Here is a 27,498-nt window from a genome sequence, read left to right as displayed (position 1 = left end):
ATGGATATTGGAGAGAAGACTTATAATTGCTATGATTATGGTAAAGTTTTTAACCAGTCTCCAAAGCTTGTTCAACAGCAGAATATTCAGAGTAAGTGGAAACTTTGCAAGTGTAATACATGTGGAAAAGTCTTTAGTAACTCACCAAATCTAGGTAGACATAGGAAAATTCATACAGGAAGGAAACATTTCAAAGGTACAGCATGTGGCCAAACCTTTAATCAGAGTTCATATTTAACTGAACATTTGCGAATCCATGCTGGGGAGAAACCATACCACTGTACAGAATGTGGCAAAGCCTTTATCTGCTGTTCATGCGTTACCCAACATAAGCAAATTCATACTAGGGAGAGACCTTATAAATGCACAGCATGTGGCAAGGCTTTTAAGCAGAGTTCAACTTTAACTCAACATCAACGAATCCATACTGGGGAGAGACCTTATAAATGTGGAGCATGTGGTAAGGCGTTTAAGCAGACTTCAGCTTTAACTGAACATCAGCGAATCCATACTGGGGAGAGACCTTATACATGTGCAGAATGTGGCAAAGCCTTTATCTGTCATTCATTTCTTACACGACATCAACGAATCCATACTGGGGAGAGACCTTATAAATGTACAGCATGTGGCAAGGCTTTTAACCAGAGTTCAAATTTAACTCAACATCAGCGAATCCATACCAGGGAAAGACCCTATAAATGTACAGAATGTGGCAAAGCCTTTACCAATTATTCAGTTCTTATTCGACATCAAAGAATCCATACTGGGGAGAGACCTTATAAATGTACAGCATGTGGCAAGGCTTTTAAGCAAAGTTCAGCTTTAACTGAACATCAGCGAATCCATACTGGGGAGAGACCTTATAAATGTACTGCATGTGGAAAAGCGTTTATCCATTATTCACTTCTTACTCGACATCAACGAATCCATACTGGGGAGAGACCTTATAAATGTACAGCATGTGGCAAGGCTTTTAGGCAAAGTTCAGCTTTAACTGAACATCAGCGAATCCATACTGGGGAGAGACCTTATACATGTATAGACTGTGGCAAAGCCTTTTCCCAGAGTTCAAGTCTTTCTCGACATCAGAGAGTTCATACTGCAGAGAAATGTTAGAAATGTAAGGAATGTGGCAAAGCATTTCCTCACAGCCATCACCTCACTCACAATCAGGGAATACATACTGCAGAGAAACCCTAGAAATGAATCAGGGCTAAAAAAAAGTTGCTCCTTAATATACAATTTTGAAAAAACGAGTGTTTTCTTTGGAAAGATACATGAATGAAATAAAAAAATGTAGAAAAGTGCTTAATCAACCATCAAAAGTAACTCAATACCAGAGAATTCATACTAGAAAGCATGTTATTAGTACCCCTTTTGCTCAGTTACTCTAAGCAGAAACACTGTAACAAGTATTCCATAAATAAAACACATACAAAATTGATATGTTAGTATGGATCACAAGATAATGGGGTGGATATTTGCAGAGGTATAATTATTATGAATGTATCCTTGTTTATGTTAACGTTATTTGAGATTATTAAGGAACCAAAATGAATGTAATTCAACTCTCAAATTACCACATGCTGTGATTTGTTTCTACTGTATATATGAATGTATGTTTTTGATGGTTGTTGCCCAATGGTAAGACAAGCACTTCTATATTGAGTGGGAATCACTTATATTTATTCTCCAATTTATAAGATTAAGAACACAGTCATGTTATATACACACTAAACCTCTGAATGGAGGTATTTGTCACTGATGTCAAGACCTCTGTGGTCACCATGATGTAAGTGTTCAGGGAATAGTTCAAAGTAAGACAGAAGTTTGCTCTAAGTTTTCAATAATTATGTCAGTTGCTTTTTAAGCATAAAGCAAGGATAGTTCATGAAAATCTAAGGTATTTTGATAACAGCAACATAGAGAAATCATGCATATTATCTGGCAGGCTTGAAGGAAGGACACCTCTCTGATGTAAGTATAGAAAACTCTTTCTGGAAAAGTCATTAGTATAATGAATGTCCATCCATGTTTACTAAATTAGCCTCCATTTTGTAAACCATATAAATCACATTCTCAGATCATTTCATCAGAGAAACAGGAAAGTTTTTAGAAGCTTGTAATGTGTATTTTAATCAAGGATCAGACAAAAATTGTAAAAGGTTTTATTCCATCTGTGTAAAATTAATGTATCTTAATTAATAAAAGTGAATGGTTTTTCAGTGTTACAATTGATGTGGAATGAATGAAGGGTTAACGCACCACCAGCATTAACCTCTCCCACCTATTTAAGGTTGCAGGAAAGGTAATGTCATGATAAACTATTTGAAGCACAGGGGGATGGCATCTGTAGAAATTAGTTCCTTACTGCCATTAAACCTGTCATAACTTCATATATTTCTCACCATTTATATGTTGTATCTCCTCTCCCATTTTTATCTACTTGGACATCGTGGTGGTTCTAATAAGAAGGATCATACAGAGTACTGTTGAGAGCTCCCCTGAACTGCTCCATGCTGTTGCTGCCTCAGCGTCTGTCTGGGGAGCAGGCAGCCTGCAGGTCCTTGAACTCACACCAGCCAGTCCTGTGAGCACCTGCACTAGATGACCCCTTCCTTGGGACCAGCAGTCTTCCTGAACCCCAGGGTCTACTGCACAGGCCCCCCTTCAGTGATAACCTCAGAGCTCACCAGAATCCTGCTCGTCTTTCTTTGAATGGACCCATCCACACTCGGCCTGTGGAACCCACAGCACTTCACCCAGGGTCAGGTCTGAACCCCAAGTACTGGGATTTTCTCAGCCTGGTTCTAGCCTTGACCTTCCTCAGGGGCCCTCAAGGCTTGCTGTGAATTCTCTGAGGACCTAAACTCAGAGTCATAAACTCAACTGCTGCAGTTGTTCTTTGTTCTCCTGTTAGCTAAAACTGTTCAGGGGCTCATTTAAGCAAATGTAAGTTTAACAAATTCACAAAAAGAATAATCAAAAGCCGTGATGGGAAAATTCTGAGCCAAGATTTATAAAATCTTACCCTGTATCATTCTTAGCACATGTGTCTTGTAAGGCTTAAAGGAACTGTTTTCTCATGGCTTTGGCATACTTTGAATGCAATATATAAATATCTGAAGATATATACATAATATAATTTATATAACACACATTGAATACAAGATATAAGTATCTGAAGGTATACATGTTAGCAGTGAGAAAACCAAGAAGGAATATGTGAGTGTATGTGTATCCTTACACATTTAACTTAGAGAATTTAGAAATGCTAGATCAAAACTGGTCATTTCAGAATTGCAGATGATTTACTAAAAACTATAAAACTTGTCAATTTGTTGATTAATCTGTTTTGTCTACTTTTCATGGAATTCATTTCCTTAAATGTCAGGAGGTTATGTTTTTTAAGGAACTTCCACACGGTCCACCCAAGTGACTGCACCAGCTTACATTCCCTCCAGCCATGTAGGAGGTTCCCTGATCTCCAAGCCCCTTCAGCATTTATGATATTATCAGTGGGCTTTTTGCTCATTATTATTGTGACTGGCATGCGGTGATACGTCTCTGTAGCTTTGCTCTGCATTTCTTATTGTTTAGCGGTGGTGAGCACCTTTCTTTTGCCTCCTGCCCATGGAAAAGAGCAAGCTGCCCACCCAGCCTCAGCAGTTGTGGGGCATAGGCTTAGTCGCCCCACAGCACGTGGAGTATTCCTGGACCAGGGATGAGGCCCTTGTCCCCTGCACTGTCAGATGGATTCTCCACCACTGGGTGACCAGTCTGTTTAGCTTTTTTTACTTTTGAGACATATATATATATATATATATATATTGGAATATAATTGCTTTACAATGTTGTGCTAGTTTGTGCTGTATGACATCGTCAATCAGCAGTAAGTATACATAAATCTTCTCCCTCTTGGCCTTCCCTCTCGTGGCCTCCGTTTCACCCCTCTGCTCAGCACAAAGCACCAAGCTGAGCTCCCTGAGGTAAACAGCAACTTCCCACCAGCTACCTAGTTTAACCATCAGTTCAGTTCAGTTGCTCAGTCGTGTCTGACTCTTTGAGACCCCATAGAGTGCTGCAGGCCAGGTCTCCCTGTCCATCACCAGCTCCTGGAGCTTGCTCAAACTTATGTCCATTGAGTCAGTGACGCCATCTAACCACCTCATCCTCTGTCGGCCACTTCTCCTCCCCCTTTCAATCTTTCCCAGCGTCAGGGGCTCTTCAAATGAGTCAGTTCTTCACATCAGATGGCCAAAGTATTGAAGTTTCAGCTTCAACGTCAGTCCTTCCAATGAATATCAGGACTGATTTCCTTTAGGATGGACTGGTTGGATCTCCTTGCAGTCCAAGGGACTCTCAGGAGTCTTCTCCAACGTTTTACCCATGGTGGTGTATATACGTCAATGGTACCCTTTCAATTGGTCCCCCTCTTCTTCTCTTGCTGTGTCCACGTCTGATCTCTATATTTGTGCAAATATTCTCTTAACAGATATGTATGGAATTTAAAAAACGGTATTGATGAACTTATTTACTGAGGAGGAATATAGGTGCAGAGGTAGTTCTTAAGCTTTTGCATGTTAAGCTTTCAAGGCATAAAATACATTGACAATCATTCCATGCATTTGACGGTTGTAGCCATGTGTTCTGGGAAACAAACTGACTCAGAAGGACAATGCAGATAGTGGGGTGCAGTTTATTACACCGGCGGGGCCAAGGCAGAGTCTCCTCTTAGCCAAGGACCCCGAACAGTTTTTGTGAAAACTTTATATACCCTAAGTGTACTTGCTCAAGCCCACCTCCCCAAATTCCTTGAAACTAGTCTGGACAAGGTAAAAGAGAGATACGATCAAAGTTAACCCATGATTCATGTGTCACAGGACTAAATAAACAGTGGATATTTATCAACAGGCCTGCGGTCATATCACAATAAACAGAATGGAATTTACCACTTTGTTCTGTTACAGAGATAATTAACATATTCTTTTAGGCAACAGAGTCCAAGTACAAGTCCTAAGGCTCTTTTATGGGGGGGGTGGGGGGGGCGGGGGCGGGGTGGGATCTGATTTTCCATTGGTATGCCACTTCTACAGACACCAGGGCGCAAAGTTCAGAGTCCACTGGGAGGGTGACCGTGCGTGTAGCCTAATGCTCACAGCCTGGCCTAAGATGGAGTCCAGCTCCGTCTGTTTCCTCCTTCATTACTAAGTGAAAGAAGCCATTTGAAAATGTTACAAAAAGTAGGATTTTTACAATATGACTTTTTGGTGTAGGTAAATGTTCATATGTCTGCTCAGTTGTGTCTGAGTATTTGTGATCCCAGGGGCTGTAGCCTGCCAGGCTCACCTCTGTCCATAGATTTCCCAGGAAAGGATACTGAAGTGTGTTGCCATCTCTTCCTCCAGGGGATCTTCCTGACCCAAGGATCGAACCCGCATCACCTGGATATCCTGCATCGGCAGGCAGATTCCTTACACTCAGTCACCTGGGTATCTATTAAGAAATATAGAAGAGATTAAAAAGGTCCATGATTACCGTGTGTTTCAAAGGAGGGACTATGAATATCCTAAGTCTAGAGAACTTTCAGGACCATGAAATAATTTGTGTTAAACTGTCACGGTGGTCACATGTTATTAAACATTTATCTAGAGGTATGGAGTGCACATTCCTAAAAGAGGAACACAGGGGTAAACTAGAGACTTTATCTATTTACTGCCCATGTAGATTCATCAGTGGTAACAAATGCTCACTGTGGTGGGGAAAGCTAAGTAGGGAGATTGCCCACATGTGGAAACAAGAGGTATATGGGAACTGTCTATACTTTATTCTCAATTCTGCTGTGAAACTAAATCTTGTACAAAGTTGGTACTGGTGAATGCAGACTGAATATATTTTAGATTATATAATATGAGAAAGATGAATATGCTTCTATCTTTAATTTTTCCTTGGTCATTATACTTTAAAGATGTGGGAAAATAGACCACTATGAATGGAGCAGAAAGCGAACTGTAGCACTTGATTCATAAAACCTAGAAAAACACACACAGGAAGTAGAGCAACAACATTCTCAGGTGTTAATTCATGTGTAATTTTACTTATGACAACACCGATCATTATTTCCTTGGTTGGTCATCAGATAGCATTTAGGGCATCATTTTCAGAGGCATTTGGCTCTGCCCATACGCACTGTGAACCTAGCGTGTCCTGCTCAGTTCAGTTCAGTTGTTTAGTCACCCTGGACTGCAGCACTCCAGGCCTCCTGCTGCCCCTGGTTTTGTCAGGAGAAGCACACTGATTGAAACTGCCCACCCTGGCCAGGCACCATAGTAACCATTTGCAAGAGTTGTTTTATGACAGGAGATCCTGATAAGGAATATGGAACTAATAAGCCACCACCAGCCGGAAGAGTTGGGGAAATGTCAAAAGGAGACACCGCGTGTCCGTCCACTTCCATCCACTTCCCAAAATCCCTCTTGCTAGCATCCATCTTGGCTGAGCGATGCGTGGGCCACCAGGAAAAACTCTGAATCCGAATGATTGGCCAAAGACCACCCAGAAACTAATCCCATCACCATAAAACCCAAGACTGCGAGCCACGCGGCAGAGCAGATCTCCTGGGTCCCCTTACACTTCTGCTCTCCCCCCGGGTGCCCTTTCCCAATAAAATCTCTTGCTTTGTCGGCACTTGTGTCTCCTCGGACAATTCATTTCCGAGTGTTAGACAAGAGCCCAGTTTCGGGCCCTGGAAGGGGTCCCCCTTCCTGCAACAGTTTCTTTTCCAAGAAAGCGGGGATGGAAATGCCTCCAGGCTCCTGGTCTCTGAAGTTGGAAGTGCCACGCCTGCAGAGAGGTGCTCACAAAGCAAATCATTTTGTGAAAACCTGTGTCCCCAGGCTGCAGAGGGGGGTGAAAAAAACTAAGGACAGGGGAGATCTTTGGGAAGAATTCTGCAAGTAAATCCTAGCAGGAACCCAAGACCCCCAGGTGATTCCCACCAAACACTCACCTCTCCCCTCCCAGCCCCCAAAGGGCACAGGCAGGCTGTGGACCACCACACCCATCCCAGAAAGAGCCCCTCTCCAGGGAATCAGGTTGGCCTTCTTTGTTTCTAGAAGTTCCCTCTTTAAATCCTCCCTTCCTGAGGTCTCAGGTGTGAGGTTTCCCATCAGGGCTCTGAATGCGGGTCTTGCTCTTGCATTTTTTTCAAAACCTTCAAGGCTGGGTCAGCTAGCCCAGAAGGAGGGTCCACTGTCTCTCGTGAACTGTTCTCTGTAACTCGAAAAGGAGCGAGAAGAACTAGCCCGGACGATCTGCAAATAGTGTAGAGCACCAGGATATGATTAGTATTATCAGGTTAGTCTTGATTCCCCACTACAGATTGGGAACACAGAAAGTCGAGGAGGAGCTCAGAAAAGGGTGAGGGAAACAGGAAAACTTTTTCTTCTCTTTCCCTGCAGCAGTTGCAGGTTAAACAGCTGCATGGATGCCTTTGAAGGTATTTTCTCAACATGCAGATGTGAGTTTGGTATGTAATATCCCCAGAGAAGACACACAGCAGGAGGAAGAAGAGGAGGAAATGGCAGCTTCTCAGGTATGTGTCCTGTCATAAGTCTGGGGCTGTGTCTGCTTTTCTTCCTGAAACGCCTGGACTGAGAATCTGCAAACCTTTAGTTCTCTGCTGCTAATTTTTCTGCTTAGGATGCTTGTTATCACCTTATTTTTTCCTTTTTTTTTTTTTTCAATAGTGAAAACCAGCTCTTCAGGTTGCATCTCCCTGATGTCCCAGAGCCTTTTCTCCATTGTCTGTATCCCGGCTATAGAGCATGATGAATTCTCAGCATGAAATAGTGACTTTCAGTGTTGAATACATTCACTTTGTGAGAGATGAACACGGGGAGGCTGTAAGGCATAGTTCCGGCGAGGCAGAAAAGGAAAGACGACCTCAACAGAAGTAGGTTACCTTTATTTAGGCAAGGAGGGGCGACAGTCGGCCTAACCACCAGGCTGAGTGCCGAAAGGGATCAGGGAGGCTTCATACTTATAGGGAGGTTTGTGGAAGCGATAAGGGAAACGTCAATCAGGCGGGATATTTTGAGTATTCTTTTGTTGAGATGACACTTGTAGTTGGGCAGGGGGTGATAAGTCTTCTGGGCGGGTGTAGGGGGTGGTAGGTTTCCGGACAGGGGGTGATAAGTCCTAGATAGATGCAACTGGCCTGGAGCATCAGGATAGATCTAAAGTTATGCTTTGTTTTCTCCGAAGTTAGATGATTCAGCAAGGGGCCTTTGAGACTGTTGTTCTCTTTTCTAGGCCCAAAAGACTCCTTCATTCCAGACCCTGAAATCATTAAAAAAAAAAAAAAAAAAAAGGAAAAAGGGCGCCGTATCTCTCTGGCTACTTCCTGCTGGATAGGGGCGACGGTTTTGGGTCTGGAATGGAGGATCGTCCTAGGGCCCACAGTCTCCTTTTTCTGAGCTTGAGGTGAGGCTCTCGAGAAGAAGAATGGTCTTGACCTGATCTCGAGAGATGGCCCGGATCCGTTCTTGGAGAAACCTTTGAAAGAGATTAAAGAGACAGGGTCCAAATAAGAGGAATAGAATGATAAGTACCAACGGTCCCAGGAAAGGGAGCAACCAAGGGAGTATCTGTTGGAACAGGTTTTGGGGAGTGTAAAGGTTTTGTAACTCTTTCCTGCGGCGCTCAATTCTGTCTCTAAGTTCTTTGACTCGGCCCTGGACTATGCCCGTTTCATTAACAAAGTAGCAGCAGTCCTCTCCCAGGAAAAGGCAGGTCCCTCCCTTTTCTGCGGTGAGAAGGTCCAGGGCTCCCCGATTTTGTAGGGACACAGAAGCAAATGAGTTACTTTGTTTTGGGATTGAAACGAAGGACTCTACTACCTGCTCCATGTCTTCATTAAGTTCTTGGGACAGCTTGTAATAGAAATGAGCAGAGGTCGAGATGCCTCCAATCCTGGTGCCTAGGGCTGCTGCTATGCCAGTCTCAATCAGGAGGGGGGCTATGACAGCTCGTCTTTTTCTGTGGGACAGTTCCCCTTGGGGGTAAACTATTTGTTCTATCTCTTCCTCTTTGAGGAATGTTAGGCCTGGGGTCAGGAAGACCAAGATGCAGGGTCCAGGGGAGGCATGAATATGCATAGGTCCCACAGAGAATGAAGATTCCTGGATTGGTGCAATTATTTGTGCTGTTCCAGAGAACCCAAGTGGAACAGAAGGAGGGAGCGGAGTTTGTAAGACCAGTGTAGTTGGGACTAGAGTAGTTAATACAGGTTAGGTTTGAAGAGGCTGAGAGTAGGACATTGTCAGAGACTGGTCCAATGAGTTGTGTAGTTTTCTGTTGGGAAGGGGAGGTATAGTTGCCCTGTGACAGCCAGGTTGAGGGTAAGGGAATTGCTATGTGTGGTGAGGGAGACAGTGACATGCATATTCAACACTGGGATGTGTGTTGTGTGTACTGGAAGAATTGGAAGGAAGAGTTGAGAAGGCGGGTAAGGTGTTGGTTGCCAGAGGGAGGTTTTAGGAGAGGCCGTAATTGGGAAAGGAGGTTTAGGCGTTTGTAAGGCTCAGGGGTCGCCTGTAACTGGGGAATTATGTTCTTTATAACTTATTCTTGTTTCTTTTCCCGATTTTGATCTAGTACCCCACCCCCGTCTGAGTATCCCCAGTGGGTAATGGGATAAAAACATATGTTTCTTCCATTTGGCTTATGGCAGGTACTCACGAAACTCCCTCTCTTTTGTACTTTGACAGTGAGTAGGGATTTGGACTTCCCGCCCCTGAGGTTCATGGTGCATGGTTTTGGAGCTGTATTATAACATGAGGAATGTACGTAGGAATAAATGTCTGAGCAGGGGCAGGGAGTAGACAGAAGGCTGGGGAGTGCAGCAAGGATAAGGAGCAGAGGAGTCATGGGCTGTTAGTTAGGCAGTTCAGAGGAAATAGCGCCCTAGGAGCAGAGCACAGCCAGCAACGTAGGCGATACCCACGGAAAGACGAAGGATAGGCGGCCAGTCCTGAGGGGAGACAGTTACTAGGCCTATAGCAAGGATTAAGATCAGGAGTGCAGTTATGGTGAGAGAGACAGGGAGAGGCCAGTCAGGGTGAGGGGCAGAAGGCCCCAAGTTGGTGGTTGTTTGAATCTGAGGAGGAACAGTGCTCATTAGGATGTAGAATGATGTAGAGAATGAGAGTAAAGAAATCGATTTCGTCTGGAGTCAGGTTGTAGAAGGTTCCCTGGAGCCACAGTTGAGACACCAGTGTAGTCAGGTCTTTGAAGGAGGTTCCTGTTGGGGCGCTTATCCAGAGGTCTTGTAGTAGTTGGGTCAGGAACAGTTGTAGGTTGAAGAGAGTCCAGGTCATTCAGTGTCCTCTCCGATGGTTGACAGGGGTTGTCGCCGGGTGAATTTTAAGGAGGTGGGTCCTGTGAGGGAGACCTGATAGGTGTCATTTAAGGAGGGCAGCGCAGGATTGGAGGTGACTCGTTTTAGACGAGAGAGGTGTACCCAGGAAGTGACCTTTTCGAGTTTAGCTGCAGTTGGGGTAAGGAGGATGACTTTGAATGGTCCCTGCCACTTTGGGGTTAGGTCACCCTGGGGATTATCAGACAGATAGACCATGTCCCCAATTTGTAAAGGGGGCAGGGAGGCTTGGGGGTCAGGGGCACGCAGATTGTGGTTGACGTATCTCCAGAGGGCATTGCGGAGTTGTGCCAGCAGAGGGGAGTGTAGGAAGCTTGGTATGGGAGGAGGTTTAGGGGGGAGTCCAGGAGGGAGCATGGGCCGTCCATACATCACCTCAAAGGGGCTCAGCCCCAGGGGCTTTCTGGGCAAAGCCTGTATTCTGAGGAGAACAGTTGGTAAAAGTTTAGTCCAATCCAGATGTACCTCGAGGGTTAATTTGGTAAGGGTTTCTTTGATTATTCTATTCATCCTTTCTACCTTTCCTGAGGACTGGGGACGGTATGGAATGTGAAATTTCCAGGGTATCTGTAAGAATTGGACAAGTTGTTGGGTGACCTTGGATGTAAATTCTGGGCCATTATCAGACTGTAGGGATGAAGGCAGCCCAAACCTGGGGTTAATTTCTGTGAGGAGGATTTGGGCCACTGTGTGGGCTCTTTTGTTTGTAGTGGGAAATGCTTCTACCCATCCCGAAAAGGTGTCTATAAGGACTAGTACGTATCTGACTCTCCGGACCCGGGGCATATGAGTAAAGTCTATCTGCCAATCCTGTGCTGGGAGGCTGCCTCGCATTTGATGGGTTGGAAAGGATGTTGGTTTAAGGTTGGAATTGGGGTTAGTACGTTGACATGTTTGACAGGAGTGGGTAAGGTTATCTAAATATTGTTGGTCAGCATTGGATATGGGGAAGTGGTTACGGAGGAACTGCTGGAGTGTCTTGGATGAGGGATGAAAAAGTGAGTGTAGATAAGAGAGGATTTCTCTGGTGGTGGGAGGGTCGGGTGGAGTCAAAGATAAGATGACAGGGGACTGGAGGGAAGGATGGGACAGGGCTATCTCTTTTGCCTTCTGGTCTGCAGCATTGTTGTAGGCTGGTATGAGACTTCCCTTTTGATGTCCCCTACAGTGGAGGACTGCGACTTTGTTTGGTAAGAGTGCTGCCTCTAGAAGTTTGTGAATCAGGTCTGAATTAATAGTAGAGGATCCCTTTTGGGTTAGGAAACCTCTTTCTCTCCATATTAGGATGTTTGAGTGACGTTATGTTATAGGCATAGTTGGAGTCTGTGTGGATGTTAACCCTTAGATTTTTTAGCCAGAGTTAAAGCTCTGGTGAGAGCTATCAGTTCTGCCTGTTGGGAGGTGGTGTGAGGTGGCAGCGGTGTAGCTTCAATTGTCTGGGTTTTATGATTGTGACAAAGGTCTCCCTGGATGATGGCATATCCTGCTGTAAACGGTGGGGATTTTTGAGAGCTGCCATCAACGAACCAGTGTGGGGTGTCTGGGTCTAGGATGGGTGTTGGAAGGGGTTTTGGGTAAGATCTACTGTTAGGCTGCAGCTATGTAAGAGGGAGTCTGTTGTAGGGGACATGGGTAATAAGCTGGCGGGGTTAAGGGGAGAGCAGGGGGAGAATGAGAGCTGAGGGTCGAGGAGAAAGGCATGTAGGACCTGTACCCTGGAAGGGGGAAGGGAGAGGAAAGCCCGATGTGACAGCAAGTCTCGGAAGGTGTGTGGAGAACAGACTGTTAAAGGGGCATGTCTAGAGAGTTTATTTGCTTCAGGTATGAGGGCTGCGATAGCAGCCATGGCCTGTATGCAGGGAGGCCACCACTTGGTCGCCATGTTCAGCTGTTTTGATAGATGGGCTATGGGAGCCTAGGTGTCTCCAGCCCGCTGACATAGAAGCCCCAGGGCCTGTCCTTGGTTGGGATGTGCAAAGAGAAAGAATGGTCTGGTGTGATCTGGCAGGTGGAGAGTTGGCACTCGGAGGAGGCTCTGGGTGAGTTGGCGAAGAAGATTGGCCAGCGAGGAGTGATTAAAGGGGGGCTCATCCAGACATCCTTTAGTTGCCTCATAGAGCGGCTTTGCAATGAGGGAGAAGTTGAGGATCCAGATACGGAAAAAATTTAGGAAGCCGAGGATAGACAGGAGTTCCCTTTTTGTTATTGGAAGTGGACAGTTAATTAAGGCCTGGATTCTATCTGGGGGAATAGTTCTTTGTTGATGGGATATGGAAAGTCCCAGGTAGGTGACTTTTGTCTGGACTGTTCGGGCCTTAGATTGGGATACCCGATAACCCCAGGATCCCAGGGCCCCAAGGAGTTTGGCAGTATGTTGGAGGCAGAGTTTTCGGGTTGAGCTACAAAGGAAGAGGTCATCTACGTATTGGAGGAGATGACTCGGGGCTAGGTTGAGAGCCTGTAGGTCCTTTTGTAAAGCCTGTCCAAAAAAGTGGGGACTGTCTCTAAACCCCTGGGGGAGAACTGTCCATGTTAGCTGTTGGGAAACGTGAGCCTCGGGGTCTTGCCAGGTGAAGGCGAAAAGAGGTTGGGAGAGGGGGTGGAGGGGGATGGTGAAAAAAGCATCTTTGAGATCTAATACTGTGAAGTGGGTTGCAGTTGGGGGTATGGTAGACAGAAGGGTGTAAGGGTTAGGGACTACTGGAAATGTCGGCATAATAGCCTCATTGATTTTTCTCAGGTCCTGGACCAGTCTCCAAGAGTTTGGTCCCTTTCTTACTGCCAGAATAGGGGTGTTGTGTGGTGAATGGGTAGGAATTAGGATAGAGGCTTGAAGAAGACGGTCTATGATAGGCTTAAGTCCCTTGTGGGCCTCTGGGGTGAGAGAATACTGTTGTTGGGTGATTATAGTCGAGGGGTCTTTTAGGATAATGTGGACTGGGGGATGATGTTTGGCTATTGATGGGTGATCAGTGTCCCAGACTTGGGGGTCTAAGGCAGGTAGATCTAAGGGAAGGTCAGGGGTGAGGGATAGGGACTGTCCAGTGCCATTTGCATGCAGAATATAGAGACTGTATCGAGGGGGTTATGGTAATAAAGACCCCCAATTTGGATAACAAATCTCTCCCTAGAAGTGCCATTGGGCACTGAGGCATTATGAGGAATGAGTGTATAAGGGTTGATTTTCCAAATTGACAGAGTAATGGAGGGCTGATTTTTGGCCTTAGGGGAACTCCAGAGACCCCCTTGATTGTGATTTCTGAATCTTGAGTTGGGCCAGAGTAGGAAGTTAAGAGAGAGAAAGTGGCTCCAGTGTCTATTATAAAAGAGGTCTTTTTTCCAGCCACTACCCCATCTACCCTAAGTTTCGAGCCCGTGTTCAGGACACGGGCTGGGGGGCTGGAACCCGGGCCCCATCATTGGAACAATTCTTGTAGAGTTGGGCTGGGGTTCCGGGGAGAAGTGGGGATCTCCTCAGGTGCACCAGGGCTGCGTCCCTGTGGACATTCCACTCTCCAGGTCTGGGAGGTGGGGACCTCCCCAGGGGTGCCAGGGCACCCCCGGGGACAGTCCATCTTTCAGTGTCCCCATTGGCCACAGGTTGGGCATGCTTTTGTGGGGGGCCGCGGGTTTGGGCATGCCTTTGCCCAGTGTCCTGAATGGTTGCATCGGAAGCATGGTCCGGGGGGAGTCTTAAGCCCCGTTCTGGGATGACTTGGGCCAGGCTGATCTCTTTCTTTCATTGCTGCTGCCAAAAGGGCATATTTAGCTTTTCTCTCACAGCCTCCTCCTCTCTATTATTGAACACCTTGAAGGCTACTTCTAGAAGGTCTCTCTGGGGGGTCTCAGGGCCCTTTTCTAGTTGGCGAAGCTTGCGTCTGATGTCGGGGCGGATTGGCTGATGAAGTGAACGTGAAGGTACCCAGCAGGGGTAGTGATATCTAGGTTGGTATACTTCTGGACTGCCTCTGTGAGGCGTGCCAAGAATAAGGCTGGATTTTCATCTGCCCCTTGGGTGACTTCTCTGACTCTATCATAATTGACATGGATATGAGTATTTTTCTGCATTTCTTCTAGAATGCAGGTGATCATATGATTGAGTCTCCTGATACCTGGGTCACTGGGCTGGTAAGTCCAGTGGGGATCTAACTGAGGCACCGCCTCATCAGCAACTGGGCTGTCCCGGTCTTGGTTATGTAAATGATCAGCATGGGCTTCTGCGGCTTGCCAGATACGGTCTTTTTCATCTGGGGTGAGAGTGGCATTTAGGATATAATATAAGTCACTCCATGTGAGGTTATAGGCCTGAGAGAGTCTCAGGAATTCTTTTCTGTATCTGGTAGGATTTTCAGAAAATGATCTTAACTTTTCTTCTATCTGGCTCATATCTGACAATGAAAATGGCACATGGACTCGGGTGGGGCCCTCTGGTCCTGCCACCTCTCTCAGGGGAAACGTGCTGGGTACGTGACCTTGTGGCAGGTGGGGAAGGAAGGGGGGAGGGGGAGTCGGGGAGATGGGATAGCGGGGCTGAGGGGGAGTCAGGAGAGGTTTCAGTGCCAGTAGGTGAGTTGGATGAAGGGGAAGGAGAGGGGAGATGGGGTGGCGGGTAGGGAGGGGGCTCGTCCACGGGGTCAAACTCTGGGGGTGCAGAAGGTTGCGGTCTGCGGTTAGTTGAGGAAGAAGAGCCCTTTTGCTTGGGAGGCAAGGTGCATAGAAGGACCTCATGGGTGGAGCAGTCCTGGCATAGGGAGGGCCTGCTCCGAACGGCCCAAAAGGCTTGGGCATAGGGGATCTCCGACCACTTGCCATTCCGTTTAAGGAAGTCAGTGAGATTTTGGAGAATGTTAAAGTCAAATGTGCCGACCTCAGGCCAGCGGTCTTGATTGTCTAATTGGTATTGAGGCCAAATCTGTGTACAGAGTTGCTTTAAGCGGTTAGCTTTGAGTTCAGTGAGTGAGAGTGGTTTGAGATTTTTGAGAACACAGGCCAGAGGGGAATCTTTTGGGACAGATTGGCCAGACCCCATAATTGAAAGGCAAGCAGAGGCTCCTATTGGGAACTCGAGTCGTCACCTGCAGTCGCAATAGGAGTTATGAGAAGAGAGCTCTGTGTCGAGGTGGAGCGTCCCCCACCATCGCCTACAGAGTGGCCCTAAGCCAGGGGTCCCTGGGACCCTGAGAGGACTGAATTCTAGGGCGCCTCTAGAACTCCGTCCGGATCGGATCTTACCTTAATCTAGGGGCCGGCTTGAGTGGAGTGTTGCATGTAGAGCTGTCGAATGGCAAGAGGTCCCTATTCTGGAGGTCGTCAGAGAGAGAGAGAAAAGGGGGTAAAGCCGAGGCCTGGGGGTACGCAAATCATCAATAAAGCCTTAGCACAAGACTTGCACCGCTCACGAAGGCACTAGGCGTCCCCGAGGGGAACTTAAGAGCCCTGGCAGAGAAGTGAGTTCGAAGGATGTTTGCGCTCCCAGACTCCAGGGAAAAGGGGAAAACAGTGAGAGGGAGGGAGAGTGAGAGAGAGTGAGACGAGTGCCTCGCCCCCTCCCGGCTTTCGGCACCAAAAATGTTAGGCATAGTTCCGGTGAGGCAGAAAAGGAAAGACGACCTCAACAGAAGTAGGTTACCTTTATTTAGGCAAGGAGGGGCGACAGTCGGCCTAACCACCAGGCTGAGTGCCGAAAGGGATCAGGGAGGCTTCATACTTATAGGGAGGTTTGTGGAAGCGATAAGGGAAACGTCAATCAGGCGGGATATTTTGAGTATTCTTTTGTTGAGATGACACTTGTAGTTGGGCAGGGGGTGACAAGTCTTCTGGGCGGGTGTAGGGGGTGGTAGGTTTCCGGACAGGGGGTGATAAGTCCCAGATAGATGCAACTGGCCTGGAGCATCAGGATAGATCTAAAGTTATGCTTTGTCTTCTCCGAAGTTAGATGATTCAACAAGTGGCCTTTGAAACTGTTGTTCTCTTTTCTAGGCCCAAAAGACTCCTTCAGAGGCACTGGTATCTGAGATTCCCATTGGGATGTGGTTCGGTGTTGGGATCTTAGGGAAGTCGGGGAAATGCCGTGATGAATTTACATGTGAATGCAATTCAGCTCTTTAGAACAGGAAGAACAGGAGTAAGAAAATGTCCTTGTTAGTAGAATGAACTCAGCATTCCAGAACTTGTCAGAAGTTAAAGTAGCATAGACAATCCTCTATACCGATAAGAAATATGAACTAAGAAAATGAACTATTAAGCTACAGATCATGGGAGGTATATAGGAGGCGGAATTTGCAGAAAACTGACATTTTTCTTGATAGATTGAGATCTTGGTTTTCCTAATATTGCCAAAATACCTGGCAGTGATAATGCATTTTTTCATGTACCCTATGACCTCTGATGTTCACTGGTTCAGGTGCTTCTGTGAGATTTCCACGCTATGAAATTCATTTTTTTTTTTTTTCCTGTCTTGAACAAGGGTCTTGGAAAGAAAAAGTGATGGATATGCCTATCACAGTTAATGAGGAAACGCCGTATCTTCTTAGTCGCTCTTTGCTTTGAAAAATGATCACTGTCAGCTAAAACAGATGCACAATTTGAGAGATGTGAATTAAGTTTTATTTGGGGCAAAATGAGGACAGCCGCCCAGGATACAGCACTTCAGATAGCTCTGAGAGACTGCTCCAAAGAGACAGTGGGGGAAGGTCAGTATGTGATTTTGGTGAAGGGGGAGTTCAGTGCAGTCAAGCGCTTACTTTACAAAAGGTTTTCTGCCAGTCGTGGGGAGCTGATATCATCATTTAGTGGTTTAGTGCTTTTCGAGATATGAAGAGATGCAAGGATTGGGATCATGAAAGCAGTTCTTGAAAATATCTAACTCTCTAAAGACCTGAGCCACCAGATTTTGCTGGAGCAGAGTGCTTCAATCCACCCTGAACTCCTTCGAGGGGATTGAAGTCAACAGTTATAGCCCTAAAGGGTTCATTCTCCCCAGAGGCAGATGGCACACGTCCTTGTTTTTGTTGTTGAGTCACTGGCAACTGACAACACTCAGGTGTGTTTAGTAGAGATGCTGGGGTTTAGGAGTGGGGGTTTTCATCACTCAAGCCCAGGCCTGATCATTTCCAGTACACTCCACCCTCACATCACAGATATAGTCTCATCACATTTCTGTATTTTCCAAAATGTTTACAAGAATCATATTAGTGCTAATCTATGTTCAACTGTGTTAAATTTTAAAATATAGCTCCATGCAAATGATACAGACTTTGCAGGACGTTAAAAGACTCAGAACCAGAGCTCTCTAATTTTTTGTCATTGTATATGTCTGCACCCTGGTCTGTTTTAAAAAAATTAAAATAATATCATCCTCAAATATTTATGTACACTTTCAGTTAAAAATTATCCTGATTTTATTGACATGACATTTTTTTTCTATCACTGTTAATAAGTATCCCATTTTAGTGTACGTCTGTATGAATGAACATGTTAATATCATTTGATTGATTTTTTTCTTTTTCTTTTTTGAAGATTCCCTGAAGCAGGGAATAGCTACCCACTCCAGTATTCGTGCCTTGAGAATCCCATGGACAGAGAAGCCTGGCAGGCTACAGGCCCTGGGGTTGCAAAGAGTAGGACACAACTGAGTGACTAACACTTTTCTTGTTTTTAGTATTATTTACAAATACAGGAATTTCTATAAACTTTCATTAGAATTAGCTCTGTGCATTTGTCTCTGTTTTATTAAAGTCTAGAGTCATAAACTGAAGTAAAAGTTAAGCTGTCATTTAAAGAATGTTTGTTAAAATATTTGCCAAAAGATGCAACAGCAACATTATTGATTTTAAATTATTTCTCTTATACATTCAAGACTCTGAGAAACTGTCAGAAAGACATATAGTATATACCAGATCATTAAAATGATTCTTGCAACCGAAGTTGCTATCCTATCAGACCTGTAAAATCTGTAAAGCACTTTAAAGTTCAAAGTTAAATATGAATTCTTTCCTTACTATTCTGCTTCATTGCTGTTCAAACATTGTCACTCATGGAGCAGAATTTTTAACATTACTAGATCAAATAAGCTTGTTAAAAATGTGACATACTGAGCCCACTCCAGAACATTTGGATCAGGAAGTGCTTTTTAAAAATATTTCCTGTTTCTTTCGATAGACGGTTTATCCTCTGTCAACTGAGTACAACACTCAAAAATAAATATGCCAATGTTGATCTGATTATTTTGTAATTTCTCTTCCAAATCAGAAGAATTTCTGTAGTGGTTGATGGATCATATCTCATCCTCTTTTCTTGGGGTTAAAAATGTGGTAGAAAATATTACTGTGTAAAAATTATATTATGTAATACCAGCCACTCTCCTCAATCAAAACCATTTCTCTTGCTGGTTTCATCTTGGGTCACATTAGGAAGTCTTCCCACAGCCCCATGGCATCTGTACTTTGTATTTCAGGGACGGCTGACGTTCCAGGATGTGGCCATAGACTTCACTCAAGAGGAGTGGGAATGCCTGGACCTCGGTCAGCGGGAATTTTACAGGGACGTGATGTTAGAGAACTACAGGAAGCTGGCCTCGTTGGGTGAGGATAACTTCTTTCCAGAATCCCTTATCTACCCACTGGGTTTTGGTTCCTGTATTTCTAGAATGTCTCCTGGAATCTTCCGCTTCTTACAATAGTTTTAGATCCCTGCTTTCTATGGGAAAATGGGTATTTCTGAGTTGAGAAAGAAGACTGCATGATGATTCATTATGATTCTGACTTTTCCTTGATGTGATCTGCCTCCTTCTTCTAGGTTAGTGGTAATTCTCTAGGTTCTGTGGTATAAGAGGGTGCCACTCTCCTTTTCAAATCAGATTTCTAGTACTTACTTACTTTGGCCTTAGTAGTACTTGACTAGAATCTCAAGATCTTTTCTTTATGTATTTGTTAGTGTTATAAAAGTGCTTTCGATAAAGTGTTTGGGGATGTAATTTTCTAGGCTATATTAACATTCAACCATGCCTTCACTAGAGTGTTAATATAATGAGCAAGATTACAGTTGTGTCCGACTCCTTACGACCCCATGGAATAGTCCATGGAATTCTCTAGGCCAGAATACTGGAGTGGGTAGCCTTTCCCTTCTCCAGAGGATCTTCCCAACCCAGGCATCAAAACATAGGTCTCCCACATTGCAGGTGGTTTCGTTACCAGCTGAGCCACCAGAGAATGTTAATACAGCCTAGGAAATGATGTCCCCAAATACTTTATTTCTAGGCTGTTTTAATATTCTACCATGCCTTCTCTGGGCTTCCCAGGTGGCACCAGTGGTAAAGAACCTGCCTGCCAATGCAGGAGATGTAAAAGAAGTAGGTTCGATCCCTCAGTTGGGAAGATCTCCTGGAGGAGGACATGGCAACCCACTCCAGTATTCTTGCCTGGAGAATCCCATGGACAGAGGAGCCTGGTGGGTTATAGTCCATAGGGTGGCAAAGAGTCAGACATGACTGGAGCGACTTAGCACACGTGCCTTCTCTTCTCACCTGAATACATATTAGAGTGGAAATTGATGAATCTCTAGCAAAACAAACACTCCTTTTCCTGATAGCAGGTCTTGTGGTCTCTAAGCCAGACCTGATCACCTTTCTGGAGCAAATGAAGAATCCCTGGGATGTAAGGAGACTGGAGATGCCAGCCACATACACAGATAGGTGTGAATGGCTGGAGCCGATGACTCAATGACAGGTCCAAGGGTCAGTGAGGAATTCATCCTCTGTCATGTGGTTTGGGAAGATCTGCTTCAGTGGAAATGATTTTAGAGAAGGCTGGGTTTCTTTCTGCTGCTGTCATAGGCGGATATCACGTGCCCAATTCTGTCTCTGAAGTCATTCCTGAATTCATCTCCACTGATTACTTTTCTCAATCACAGTGAGAACTGAAAATCTCCTCTTGGCTTGTGACAACCTGCATGAATCGGTTACTATTGCATTTCCTGGGGGCCCTAGGAAAACTGTGCACATTTCTGAATAACTCTAAGACGCTCCTATTAAAATTTGTTTCTACTGCTAGATGGTAGTTTGTGAGTGGAATTGTAGACATACTGCCAAAGTTGTAGGAATACTGTGGACAGAGGGTTTTTTTTCTGACTTATAATTTCTAAAACACTGGAAGCTACAAATATGATCTTATACATTTTAAATTTAAGTAATTTCTTCACTGCATAAACCAAAACCTCCCTAAAGAGAAAGAATGCAAATCTCAGTGTTACTTCAAAGTTTCTGTTTTCTTCATATGAACTCATATGAAATGTTAAGTGTATTTGGTGCAATTCCTCAATGCTAAAAGACTTAAATATATTCAATTAGCTCAAAGAATTTTCAAATAAATTGGCATAAGAGCTTAAAACATTTTCCACTATATTTTTTAATGGTTTCAAACTATTACAATTTTAGATAATATAATCTTTAAAAAACATTCTCATTGGAGTATAACTGGTTTACAGTGTTGTACAGCAAAGAGAATCGGTTTTAGTATATACCTACTCTTTTAGATTTCCTTCCCAACTAGATCTCCACAGAGCATTGATAGTTTCCCCTGTGTTCCCACCATATTTTAAAAGTCTCATTTCTTATTTAATTTCTCAAGAACTACTTCTTTATTAAATAATCTTGTTATCAGCTTCCCCAGACTTTGTCCTATGTGTCCTCACTTTCTGATTAGACCTACGTCAGTATCATTTATGATGTTTAGGTTGAAACATCTAATGCTACTGCTGCTGCTGCTGCTAAGTCGCTTCAGTCGTGTCCGACTCTGTGCGACCCCATAGACAGAAGCCCACCAGGCTCCCCCGTCCCTGGGATTCTCCAGGCAAGAACAGTGGAGTGGGTTGCCATTTCCTTCTCCAATGCATGAAAGTGAAAAGTGAAAGTGAGGTTGCTCAGTCGCGTCCAACCCTTAGCGACCCCATGAACTGCAGCCTACTAGGCTCCTCCGTCCATGGGATTTTCCAGGCAAGAGTACTGGAGTGGGGCGCCATTGCCTTCTCCGAGACATCTAATAGGACACGCTAAAATAAGAAGTGGGTTAAAGAGTTAGAAGGCACCTAGCGGCGTCTCCATTTAAGATGACTTAAGTCAGAAAGTAATCATTAGACTGCCTGTCTCCTCTTCATTTAGTGGCTCTTGTAGCTTTTTGTCTTGCTCCTTCCTCTACACCATACTTCTTTGTCCTCTCATTTTGTCACATTTTCTGGGTTTGTGATCTGTTCTGCAGGCTGCTGAATCCTAGCTCCTCTTGCTCTGTTGTCTTCCCCCTGTGGGGTGAAGTTGGTCCACAGGCTTGTGCTCTTCTCCCCTTGATCTGGGCTTTGATTGCTGTTATTGTGACCCAAGCCTGCCCTGGATATTGAGGGGAGCTTCCCCGTGGCTCTGTGGCTGTCACCGCCCTGTCTGTGGTGGGTCTGCTCCCTGGTTGGTGGAGTAGAAGCCCCCAGATCTGTTTCTTTGCTGTGATTCTGATCTGTGGTGGAGGCAGGTGGGATTGGACCACAACTCCAGGAGAGAAGCCCCTGAGGACTGCTGCTCTGGGGATGTTCCCCTCGGGGTGTGCTCACGCCTTGTGTGAGTCTCATGTGACCCTGGTCGGAACTGCACTTGGCCCCACCTCAACAGTGGGTATCTCTGCACATGGCCCTGGTGTCTCTCAGATGTTTTCACCAAGTCACCAGCATAGATCCAGTGAAATCAGGGCCCAGAATTGCTTTCATGGAGCTGGATCCACTGTGGTGCTATGGGGCAGCTCAGACTGTGGCCTGGCCCCACCCCCTCATGTACATCCCCACAAAGTCTACAGTGGCTAAAGCTACACCTCCATGATTGGGGGAGCCCTGGCTGTCCATTCAGATGCTCTATGGGGGCTGAGTTGACAAGGTCCGTGACGGGTGTGAAAACATGGTTTGTGCAGCTGTGAGGAGAGATTTCAGCTTTTCTTCCTTAACCCTGGGGCTCAGCTGTGCTTTCGGCTCCATTTGTGTGTGTGGCCCACTCATAAGTGTCTGCTCCAGAGGCTGCCCCAGACCACAGGGGTCTGCTGATTGTGGAGGAGGGGCATGGGGGAGGCCGTGGCTGGGGCTCAATAGAGCCCACCCAGGTGGCAGCCCTACCTAGTGCCAGGAACGAAGGGCCAGCACAGCGGGAGAGAGGCTGCAGTGGGGTTCTTCCCTTCGGACATCACTCAACAATGGTGCTCTGCTCTATGGTGGTTCAGGCTTCCTCCACAAGCATCCCATTTATAGAGCTCCTCCCTCCCTCCCGTCCCCTCATGATGTCTCCTCACAGCCAACAGCAGTCCTCTGCCTGGGTCTGCTCTCCACATCCCACGTTCCAGCACCCAGCCCTTGTCTGCAGCAGTGGACACCCTCTCAGGCTGGGTGGGCAGGGCAGGGGTCAGTACCACATGTACAGGTCTCCTCTGCCACAGTCTGTTGTGGCACACTCTGCCACAGGTGTCCTGCTGCCACAGACTGTTGCAGTGTTCTCTTCCCACAGAGGATGAGGCTCCCCTTCTGTCCCAACTGGGCTCCCCTAGTGAGGGGCTTCTCCGGACATGGAGACCTCCACTCTTCAGATCCCCCCAGGGTTGCAGGTCCCATCCCACTTCCTGTCCTCTTCCTTCTTCTTTCTTTGGTCCTACCTGGCTAAGTGGGAATCTTTCTTGTCCTTTTAGGTGTTGTAGGTCCTCTGCTAGTGTTCAGAGGGGCCTCTGTGAGAGTTGTTCCATTTCTGATGTATGCTTGATGCATTTGTGGAGAGAGATGAACTCCAAGTCTGCCTAATCCTCTTGCATCTTGATTCTTGTGTCTCTATTTTCTCTACATCTTTAAGGATATTCACTGAGAATAGTACATTTGATATTTTTTACTTTGATAAACTTTTATTTGGTATCTTTCAGCTGTGTCTTCTCACAGCACCCGTGCTTTGATGTCAAAGAATCCAAGGTTAGAAAATTTAATCCAAAAGGCAAACCTAGGAACATATGAAAGAGCTCACCTTGGAAATGAACATTTAGTGAAAGACCAGGAATATACGGGGCTTTGTAAAAGACCTAGAAGATGTTTATATGGACATAAAGGAACTGAGACAGTTTCACATAATGCAGACATTACTGCCAAAAGAAATGAGCAATGTAAGTCAAATTGGGGAAAACACCCATTTCAGTTATCAACATCTGCAGAGAAGCGTATCTTTTCAAGCAAAGGCTTAAGTCACTTTTTGAAACATACACGTTCTCTGAAGGGAAATGTGGAAAATCTGGAAAGTCATCCAGTCTCTACTGCAAATACTCATTCAAACCACTCTGAACACAGGCTTCGATTACACATACATTCAAGCACATCTGAAAACCAGAAATTTAAAAATGATGGGGAAAACTCACAATATAATCAATTTGAGGGATCTGTGAGCAAGGGGTCATTATTCTTCCACCAACAGACAATTTCTCTCTGTTCCAAAATGTGTAATGTTGATAATAATGGAAAAGAGTTAATCCCACCATCATTGTTCAATACACATCATGATATGGTTAATATGGAACAACTTCTCACATGTAATAACATGAATCAGGCCTTAAGCAAGAGCTCTACCCCCAATAATTACAAGAATATTTACGATGGATTGAGAAGCTATTCATGCAATGAAACTGGGTCTAAAACTGAACAAGACTCTAACCCTATGAAACATCAGGGACCTCAATCTTCAGACAAGGATTCTAAAAATAGTACATGTAGGAATATCTTTTATCAAACATCAGGTCTTCCACTAAATAAGAGTACACATACAGGAGAGAAGACTCATAGACTTATAATTGTGAATATAGTGATATTTCTAATCAGTCTTCAAATCTTACTCAACAGCAGAATATTCAGGATCTGCAGAAAAGTTACAAGTGTAAGAAATATGAGAAGGCCTTTACTAACTCATCCAGCCTAAGTAGACACAGGAAAATTCATTCAGGATGGAAACCTTTCAAAGGTACAGAGTGTGGCAATGCTTCTAATCAGAATTCAAAGCTTAGTCAAGATCGGCAAATCCACACTGGCAAGAAACCTTATGAATGTAAGGAATGTGGAAAAGCATTTATGTCTTGCTCAATCTTAGTCAACATCAGCGAATTCATACTGGGGAGGAGCATTATAAATGTACAAAGTGTGGCAAAGCCTTTAATCAGAACTCAAAGCTTACTCAACATCAGCGAATCCATACAGAGCAGAAACCTTACAAAGGTAAGGAAAGTGGCAAAGCCATTTTTAGGTGTTCACATTTCAGTCTGCATCAGCAAGTTCATGCCAGGGAGAAACCAAACAAATGTAAAGAATGTGGCAAAGTGTTTCCTTGTAGCTCATATCTTACTCAACATCAGGTAATTCATATGCAGCAGAAATCACACAATTGTATGAAGTGTGGCAAAGCCTTTAATCAGAAGTCAAATCTTACTCAACACCAGAGAATTCATACTGAAGAGAAGCCTTATAAATGTAAGGATTGTGGCAAAGAATTTAACCAGTGCTCAGGTCTCACTTACCATCAGAAAATTCATACTGGAGAGAAGCCTTATAAATGTAAGGATTGTAGCAAAGCATTTAGACAGCACTCATGTCTTAATAAACATCAAGTAATCCATACTGGAGAGAAATCTTATAAATGTAAAGAATGCGGAAAAGCCTTCAGTCACTACTCAACTCTTACTAAACACCAGCGAATTCATACTGGAGAGAAGCCTTATAAATGTAAGGACTGTGGCAAAGAATTTAACCAGTGCTCCGGTCTTACTTACCATCAGAGAATTCATACTGGAGAGAAACCTTATAAAAGTACAGAATGTGGGAAATCCTTCAGTCAGAACTCAACTCTTATTCAACACCAGCGAATTCATACTGCGGAGAGGCCTTATAAATGTAAGGATTGTGGCAAAGACTTTAGCAAGCACTCAGGTCTTACTTACCATCAGAGAATTCATACTGGAGAGAAACCTTATAAATGTAAAGAATGTGGAAAAGCCTTCGGTCACCACTCAAGTCTTATTCAACACCAGTGAATTCATACTGGAAAGAAACCTTGCAAATGTAAAGAATGTGGAAGAGCCTTTATCAAGAACTCATATCTTACTCAACATCAGAGAATTCATACTGGAGGAAAAACCTTATAACTGTAAGGAAAGTGGCAAAGGCTTTAATCAGAGCTCTCACCTTACTAAACATCAGAAAGCATGTACTGGAGAGAAACTCTAGTAATAAAATAAGTGATGGAAGAGGTTTGTCCTAAACATAAGAAATGACATAAAACAATGTAGAAAAGTATTTAATGAAAATTAAATCTAAATAAATACCAGAAATTGCACGCTAGAAAAAGTGAAAGTTGCTCAGTCGTGTCCAACTCTTTGCAACTTCATGAACTGTGTCCATGGAATTCTCCAGGCCAGAATACTGGAGTGGGAGGCGGATTCTTTACCAACTGAGCTATCAGGGAAGCCCGCACACTAGAAAGCATTTCATCAATCCTGTTTTTTGAAGTTCTCTTCAGGAGAAGTATTGTAGATAGTAATCCATAGTTAAAACAGATAGAAATTGATATGTTAGTATGGATCACAAGACGAAGGGTTGGTATTTAGAAATGTACAATTATTAGCAATATATCTTTGCTTATATTGACACGATTTCTGATTATTTGAAAACCAAGATATGTTATTGAACTCTCAAGTGACTCCATGCTGCTATGCTTCATTTTTAGTGTGTATGCAAAGTTATGTTTTTGATGATTGCTACTCAAAGATGAGACAAGGCCTTCTATCCTAGAGAGAAATCATTTATATTTATTCTCCATTAGGAGATTAAGGACCCAGTGATGTAGCATGTACACTGAACATTTAAATGGAGGTGTTAGTCATTCATGCCAAACATCCCTATAGGTCACCATGAAGTAAGTGTTCAGGGAGTAATTCCACATATTAAAGTAAGATGCACATTTTCAATAGTTATGTCACTTGCATTTTAAGGAAAATACAAGTTCACTGAACTCTTGATGTATCTTTATAATATCAACAGATGTCATGAATATTAGTTGACATGTTTCAAATAAAGATACCTCTGATACCCTAGAAATGTATGGAAACCCTTCTCAGAAAAGGCATGTAATTAGTGTACATCTTGTTTCATTCGTAAATGATTAGCCTCCATTTTGTAACCGTAGAAATCACAGTTCTGAGATCATTGTATCAGAGGAATGAATATCATTGTTTATGCTTGTAATCTGTATTTAATCAGTTACACAGTAGATTGGAAAAGGTTTTATTCTTTCTATGTGTGATAGTACATGTTAATAAAACTGATGGTTTCTTGTGATAAAGCTGGAATGTAATGAATGAAGTGTCAACCTACCGATTTAAGGTTGCAGGGAAGAATACCTAACAATAAACTCTTTGTTAGCACAGAGGGATGATATCTGTAACAGTTAGTTTCCTTACTGCCTTTAAGCCTCAAATATTTGGATATTTCCCATCATTTCTCCATTGTACTTTCCCCTCCTCTCTGTAACTGCTGGGACATTGTGATGGTTCCAATAAGGATTATACAGAGTACTGTTGAGAGCTTACCTGAACTGCTCCATGCTGTTGCTGCCTCAGCATCTGTCTGGGGAGCAGCATCTGCAGGTCCTTGAACTCACGCCAGCCAGTCCTGTGAGCACCTGCTCTAGACAACCACCCACCTCTGATCAGCAGCCTTGCTGAACCCTAGGTTCTACTTCACAGGTGCCCCCCCCCACCCCGCCTTCAATGACACCCTCACAGTGCTCACCAGATTCCTGCTCCCCTTGGTTTGAATAGACCCATCCACACTCAGCCTGGGGAGCCCACAGCACTTCACCCAGGGTCTCTTATAAAGGCCTGAACACCAAGTACTGCAGCATTCTCTGCTTGGTCCTAACCTTGACCTAAGAAATTCCTGCCCTAAACCGTCCTCTCCTGAGAGGTCTCCAGGTGTGCTGAGTGTGAGGGCTGAAGCTCAGGGCTCCTGAGTGTGGGTCTTGG

The 27,498-nt window shown here is 44.5% G+C and overlaps 1 pseudogene; it reads left to right on the top strand.

Annotated features, from left to right (window-relative positions):
* LOC122420437 lies at positions 1-25,702 on the top strand (annotated as a pseudogene).
* Positions 25,703-27,498: the final 1,796 nt, after the last annotated feature.

This window comes from Cervus canadensis, chromosome 18 (assembly GCF_019320065.1).
Source record: "Cervus canadensis isolate Bull #8, Minnesota chromosome 18, ASM1932006v1, whole genome shotgun sequence".
NCBI lineage: Eukaryota > Metazoa > Chordata > Mammalia > Artiodactyla > Cervidae > Cervus > Cervus canadensis.
This window is presented reverse-complemented; position numbering and strand designations above follow the sequence as displayed.